An 8,386-nucleotide genomic window follows, 5' to 3' on the forward strand; every position below is an offset into this window, starting at 1 on the left:
CTTGTTCAAGTGGTGGTGGCGTTTTTCGAAGGAAGATTGTCTGCTGTGGAAGAAGGTTGTCTGTTCTTGTAATCTTTTGAATCCTTCTGTAATGTTGTCAAAATAGCCATTACCTGCAAGAGGAGGGTCGTTGAAAGATATTTGTCAGCTTAATTTTAAAGAGCCACATGGGAGAGATATGATGATCAGTGGTTTGGCTATGGAGGTGGGAAATGACAGACGTATTCATTTCTAGGAGGATGATTGGCTACAAGGTGGTCCATTGAAAGATAGTTTTCCGAGACTCTTCTCTATTTCAAATCAACAAGGATCTATGGTAGGGGATTATGGGTTCTTGGATGGGATAGAGTGGGTGTGGAACTTTCAGTGGAGGAGAGAGTTATTCCAATGGAAACTTGAGTTTCTCAATCAACTACATGACTGATTGCGAGTAGTAAGAATGTCTCCTAGTAGAGAGGATACAATTGTATGGAAATTTGATAAAACAGGTATCTACTCTACTAGTTCTTTTGTGCAGGTGCTGCAGAAGGAGACTCTCCTAGAAGACATCATAAGCTACAGCGTCACTAGTGCCATTTGGAAAGGATTGGTTCCTCCAAGACTTCAGCTTTTTGTGTGGTTTGTCCTAATAGGCAGGATCAACACTAAAGAGAGACTGAGTAGGCTAGGAATCATATGACATAGCGATACAATTTGTGTGTTGTGTAAAAAAGAAATAGAATTTGTACACCATTTGTTTCTTGGCTGTGACTTTACTTGGCAGGTGTGGTGCGCTTGGTTGACGGGTGCAGGCAGATCTTGGGCTATTCCGGGGACTGTCAAAGAACTATTTGAGAGTTGGATGGAAGTGTCTGGTCGTAGTTCTAAGAGAAAGAAGTAGCAGATAGGATTCTTTGCGGTTATTTAGAACATTTGGTTAGAACGGAACAGCAGAATCTTTCAGAAATTGGAGACAAGTGTTGATGGAATCAGGAATAAGTCGTTCCTGAGTTATAAGGAAAGGTGTGGCGTTGATCCGTTTGGTTGTTGATGGCAATACTGGAGATGACAACGGATTCTACCCCAGAGTTATGTATCTTTATTTTTGGTTTCTGTGTTGTTATCCTATTCTTGTTTGCTCCACTCTAATGTGTTGAGCTCACTTTCTTCAAAAAAAAAAGAGTATGTCAAAACTAATTTTAGAATTTAAATAAAACCAGTTTTAATTTGGTTTAAAACTAAACTGAACCATAAAAACTGATTTTTACTAAACTGGTTTTCATAAAAACTATGGTTTCAATTCAATTTTTTATTTAAAAAAACTGGTTTATTTAAAATAGTTTTAGTTCAAATTCAAAAAATCATTTAACCTAAGAAAATAAACAAAAATTTACAATGATTTCAACAAACATATAAAATTATAATAATATCTATACACTTCATTCTCTTCTATGCAAGTGGGTCGGAAAGTGGTGTTTCCAGTTTTCCAAGTGGCAAACAGGGAGTAATGCATAAGAATCTGTCAGCGGAGAACTCTTATAGCGATAAACAACTACTAATGTGTGATAACTACCCTCGACAAAAGGAAATTTCTGGTAGTAGTAGCCTAGTAGGGTCAAGTCAGAACATAAAACAGCTTTAGAAATATCCATATACACCAAGTATTGTTTGTCAATAATAATAATAATAATAATAATAATAATAATAATAATAATAATTAGTAAAAACCAATCCAAAAGAAATGAGATAAATCCCTGGACATGATCCTTCAGAATATTGATATAGCCAAATGCACAGAAAGTTAAAGCTTTTTAATAAAAAGATCAAAACTTTAGATTAAATCAATAAAATCTCATTACTTCAACAAAGCCACTTGCTCAAAACATATGCAAAGTAAAACTGATTTCCAGTGCAATTTCCAAGAATAAACAGAATCTGATACAAAATTCTAATAAGGAAACACAAAATAACACGAGGAGGATTTTCGCTCAAACAATTGCATTGGCCGCACTTGCAATCCTAGGCGACAAATCAGCACACTCCTTGCCAATTCGACCAGTGATAGTAGAACCTACATTCACAAGTGTTGCAACAAAATTAGAATAGCAAAGTTTGAATTTTAATGTTTGGATTTATTAAATTGTATGGTACTATACTATGGTTTGTTTGAATATTGAAGTACAATAGTGAAAAATAAAACACCTTATTGATTAGATGCATGTTATTGTCATCTAATGTCTAAATTTGAGAAATGGTACCTTTCATTTCACCCTTAGGATCTACAATAACACTAGCATTATCTGCAGAAAACAACACCAAAGTTAAAGAGTGACTGATAAACCCAAATTTTATTATATATATTGTGCTCAATTTAAGTGATTTATTCAACCCTTCACCTACTTATTCGTGTAAATTGTATGGTTTTACTTTCCATTCCTTATTATGTGATATATGTGAAATACATGTTTCTTATGCTTTAAAAATAATTATTTTAATTACCCTTTATTACCATTCGATGCCGTAATTTTTGTGTTGAGTAGTTGCAGAGCTTCTAAGACAGGAATGACTTAAAGGATGGAAAGAAAACATACAAAAATGGAAGGAAAGCACAAAATGGAGTTTTCGAAGAAACTGGCAGCGACGCGAACGCGTGGACGACGCAGCCGCATGACCAGCGCGAAAAGAGAGCGATGCGAACGCGTCACTGACGCGACCGCGTGCCTTAAGCAGAACACAGATGACGCGGACGCATGATCGAAGCGAATGCGTGACAAGAAAAACTCCAGATGACGCGACCGCGCGACCCACGCGGACGCGTGACAGACACCACGCACCAAAAATTACAGGAAACGCTCCCATCGGTTTCTGAAGCCCTTTTTGGCCCAGATCCAAGTGCAAGAGGCACAGATTAGAGGTTATGAAGTGGGGGAATCCATCCATTCAGGGGAGCTCTCCAGTTACACACTTTTCATATTTTAGATGTAGCTTTTAGAGAGAGAGGTTCTCTCCTCTCTTTTAGGTTTTAGGATTAGGATTTCTAGTTATTAGGATTGTTTCTTCGTACCAGGTTCAATAATTTATGTTTCTCTTCTATTTTTGTTTACTTTGAAGCTTTTATTTGTATTTTATTTATGTTGCCTAATTGGCTTATGAACTTTTCCATGTTAGAATTGACATCTTCATTCAATATAATTTGAGGTATTCCAGATATTTATGATTTTAATTTAGTTTTCTATATTCTTGGTTCTGGTTGATTAATTGGTGACTCTTGATTTATCAAACTCATCATGATTGATAATTGTTATTCTTGCTGATTAATTTAGATTCCTATAACTCTAGTCTTTCCTTAAGGAGTTGACTAGGACTTTAGGCGTTAAATTAATTTGTCCACTTAACTGACCTTCATAGTTAGAGGTTGACTTAGTGGTAGTAGAAATATAATTCTCATCACCATTGATAAGGATAACTAGGATAGGACTTCCGGTTTTCATACCTTGCCAAGAGTCTTATTAGTTATTAATTTATTAATTCTTGCAATTTATTTCTCTTGTTCAAAACCTTTTCAAAACCCAAAAACACTGTTTTGCATAACCAATAATAAATCATACCTCCCTGCAATTCCTTGAGAAGACGACCCGAGGTTTGAATACTTCGATTTATAAATTTTATTGGGTTTGTTACTTGTGACAACCAAAACGTTTGTAAGAAAGGTTGATTGCTTGGTTTGGAAACTATACTTGCAACGAGAATTTATTATAACTTCTCAACCAACAATCATCCGTTCTTCAAAATGGCGCCGTTGCCGGGAAATTACAAACGTATGCCTTATTATTGGTTATTGTAAATATTTTTCTTTTACTTGTTTATTTGTTTTTGTTTTCCCTTCTTATTTCTGATAATTACTATGAGTTCTCACCCCTCTTGCTTTGAGTTTGGTTCTAATTTTGTTGAAAGGAATGGAAGTTATAACAGGAATATGCATCACGGTAAAAACAATCAAAGATGGATGGAGCCAAGAGGATCTTATCAACCCTTAAGGCAACAACACCCTCCTATATATCATAGACGGAGACCATTCTACAATGCATACCAAACCGATAGATATGGTGGACCCCCTTGTAGCTATCAACAAGCCCCACCCTATGCTCAGAGACCATCCTCTCAACATAGCTTCAAACCACCATACTCACACAAGCTTCTTTTCACCATTCGCCACCGTATGATCCTTATCCGTCCCAGCCCCAATCCAACTATTCCCAAGAACCACCACCACCCTATGCACCGTGTCCATATCCATCAAGCCAAGAATCATAGGTTCGCTTCGAAAAATTAGTAGACCACTTTCATGCAACCCTTAATCAACTGGAGCAAGCAATAAATCAACTATCTTCCAAACGTTCGGACACTCAACAAACTCCCATGGCTTCATGTGGAAAATCTAATGAAGAACGTAGCATGAAGGAGACACTAGAAACTCCAGTGGACAGTATAGAGCATAACTTCATACTAGAACAAGTAGAGGAAGCTATCGTTATAGAAGAAGAAGAGTTAGTTGAAGATTTAGGAGATGCTGAACCTCCGCCAGAATCCAGAATTGTGAAGAATTCCATCGAAGACGTTACAATTGATGCTAAGGAGGATAGTGCACAACCCCCAAAGCAGGTATCCTATGAGAAATTGAACGGAGTAACCCAAGACGCATGTTCTCTTGATGATGATGATCACCAGTCAAGTCCTCTTAGTAATGAACTTGCATCCGCAAGTGAATTCTTTGAGATACAAGGATCTTCCCCAAATAAATACGAAGATGATGCAGAGATAGACTTTTCTCAACCTCCCAATTATGACTCAAGTGATGAGGAAGATATCGACGACTTTGATCAAGACATGGTTGAAATGGAAGAAATTTGCAAAGAAGTGGAGGAACTCACAAAGGACCACAAAGGAGTGGCGCTTGCAGAACCACTAGAAACACCTATCCCAAGGCCATTATCACCCAATACAAACTTCAAGTGGGTAAAATCCTTAACTTTCATCTTTACTTTTCCACTTGAATATGGTTTACTTGAAACAGATGGCCAGCTTAGAGCTCTTTGCGGCTTTAAGAGTAAAAGGAAAATGACTCGCACTCAGAGCTGGTATGCAAGATTCAATGAGGTTTCACACTTCAATTTGAGGCGCAAGGATTGGTGTCAAGCTCAATTGAAAGGATCTCGGAAGCTGTTTGGTTACTGTAGTGAGTATTCAAGGAGCCTGGAAACCTGTTTGAAACTGCTCAAAGGCTTTACATGTCTTGTTTGGGACCCCGGAGGATGTTGGCATTCCAAACACTGGTGGAGATTTCTGGATGAATTCAAGCACAAGCCACCATAGCAGGAAGCTCGTCAAATGTCCAACTTAAGGACTTTAACTAAAAGTGCTAGGTGGGAGACAACCCACCATGGTATGATCGCCCTTCTCCATTCTACTCTGTCTTTGAATTTTGTTTGAACCTGAAATTTTTGCATGACATTCATTGCATTTTGCATTCTGCATACTGCATGAAAAAAAGAGAGAAGGAAAACGAACAGAGAGTCACGCTAAAGCAAGGCTGGAGGCGTGCCTTTGGCACAAATTGTTCCACGCGACCGCGTGCCCCACGCGATCACGTCAGCTACGGAAAATGCCTTCCACGCATCCGCATCACTCACGTGAATGCGTGATCTAGATATCAGCGTAAAGATCTAACGCCCAGAAAGTTGGGCTGGAATCGTGCAGCTAGTGTGCGTTTAGCACAAAACGACCCACGCGTGCGCATCCCTGACGCGAGCGCGTCACTTGCATAATACCCATCCCACGCGAAAGCGTGAGCGACGCGATCGCGTCGCGTGGATGTTTTGCCCCCCTAAACCAAACAGAGAGTTACGCTGAAACGACGCTGGAAGCGTGCGTCTAGCACAAATTCCAGCGACGCGTTCGCGTGCTTCACGAGTCTGCGTCACCTATCTTATACCCAAACCCACACGATTGCGTCGTCCTATACCCAACCCACGCGATTGCGCCGACCCCGCGTTCGCGTTAATCCTATTTCACCCTACTTACGCGATCGCGTCCTCCAGGCGTCCGCGTGGATTTACGATCACTAACCCCAAGTCACGCGAACCCTAGCCCGTCGCGTCCCCAAACCCACCCTCTTCCTCTCCTCTGCAACTCTCTCTCTCTCTCTCAACCACCCCCAGCCATCACCAACAACCACCTCTGACCACCGAGGCCGTCGCCACACCACCACGACCACCACCCCTCTTCTCTCTTCCTTCTTTTCCTCCTGCACCCCAGCCACCGCCCCTGCTCCACCGCCGCGCTGCCGTGCTTGACCCAGCGTCGCCGTATCACCACCTCCCTGCCCTCATCCTTGTTCCATCTCATTGCCCTTTAGGCACCAGGTTCCTCCATACTGTGATTCTTCCTTGTGATTCTCTAGTTCGTTTTCCAATTTTTATTTCGAATAGGCTAGATAGAGATGCATGTTTGTAGTGGATTATAGGTGGTTAGGTAGCTAGGATGTGGTTAGTGGATTTAGGCCTGATAATTGCACCGCACCTGTTACTTGTTTTATCTGTTCTGCAATTTTAATCTGGTTGTGATGTTAATACTGTTCATATGCTGTTCTTTAAATGTTTCTTGCTGCTGCTAGACTGTTCTTTACCACTCCTACTGTTTGTGACTCTTTGCAGCAATTGTTATTCTCATATGAACTGTTTTTCTTGCTGTTTATTTTTCGGGAACATCCAATTTTAGCCGGAATGCTGCCCAAATTTTCTGTAAATTGTTTTGATATATCATTCATGTTTTGGTTTTAGCAATGTGAATTTGGCACTCCTTCGCCTTTACATACCAATTCATGAATGCACAGGTGATGAGCGGATAATTTATACGCTTTTGGCATTGTTTTTAGTATGTTTTTAGTATATTTTAGTTAGTTTTTATTACAATTTTATTAGTTTTTAGTTAAAATTTACTTTTCTGGGCTTTACTATGAGTTTGTGTGTTTTTTTGTGATTTCAGGTATTTTCTGGCTGAAATTGAGGGACCTGAGCAAAAATCTGATTCAGAGGCTGAAAAGGACTGCAGATGCTGTTGGATTCTGACCTCCCTGCACTCGAAGTGGATTTTCTGGAGCTATAGAAGCCCAATTGGCGTGCTCTCAATTGCGTTGGAAAGTAGACATTCTGGGCTTTCCAGCAATATATAATAGTTCATACTTTGTCTGAGATTTGATGGCCCAAACCGGGGTTGAAAATCAGCTTCAGAATTCCCGGCGTTTAACGCCGGAACTGGCACAAAAATTGGAGTTAAACGCCCAAACTGGCATAAAAGCTGGCGTTTAACTCCAGAAAAAGTCTCTACACATGAAAGCTTGAATGCTCAGCACAAGCACACACCAAGTGGACCCCAGAAGTGGATTTTTACGTCATTTACTCATTTCTGTATATCCTAGGTTACTAGTTCACTATTAATAGGACCTTTTGATATTGTATACCTACCTCATGACACATTATACGTTTCTCATTGTATCTTCTATGGCATGAGTCTCTAAACCCCATGGTTGGGGGTGAGGAGCTCTGCTGTGTCTTGATGGATTAATGCAATTACTACTGTTTTTCATTCAATCACGCTTGCTTCTATTCTAAGATATCACTTGTTCTTCAACTTGATGAATGTGATGATCCGTGACACTCATCATCTTTCTCGCTTATGAACGTGTGCCTGACAACCACCTCCGTTCTACTTTAGATTGAGTGAATATCTCTTGGATTCCTTAATCATAATCTTCGTGGTATAAGCTAGAATTGATGGCAGCATTCAAGAGAATCCGGAAGGTCTAAACCTTGTCTATGGTATTCTGAGTAGGATTCAAGGATTGAATGACTGTGACGAGCTTCAAACTCCTGAGGGCTGGGCGTTAATGACAGACGCAAAAGAATCACTGGATTCTATTCCAACCCGATTGAGAACCGACAGATGATTAGCCGTGCTGTGACAGAGCGCGTTGAACATTTTCACTGAGAGGATGGGAGGTAGCCATTGACAACGGTAAAACCCTACATACAGCTTGCCATGGAAGGAGTCTTGCGTGCTTGAAGAAGAAGACAGTAGGAAAGCAGAGATTCAGAAGATAGAGCATCTCCAAAACCTCAACCTGTTCTCCATCACTGCAAAACAAGTACTCAGTTCATGTTCTCTCACTTTTCACAATTAAACCTGATAATCATTGATATCCTGACTAAGAGTTACAAGATAACCATAGCTTGCTTCAAGCCGACAATCTCGGTGCGATCGACCCTTACTCACGTAAGGTATTACTTGGACGACCCAGTGCACTTGCTGGTTAGTTGTGCGGAATTGCAAAAGTGTGATTGTAATTTCG

This window comes from Arachis duranensis, chromosome 2 (assembly GCF_000817695.3).
Source record: "Arachis duranensis cultivar V14167 chromosome 2, aradu.V14167.gnm2.J7QH, whole genome shotgun sequence".
Lineage (NCBI taxonomy): Eukaryota > Viridiplantae > Streptophyta > Magnoliopsida > Fabales > Fabaceae > Arachis > Arachis duranensis.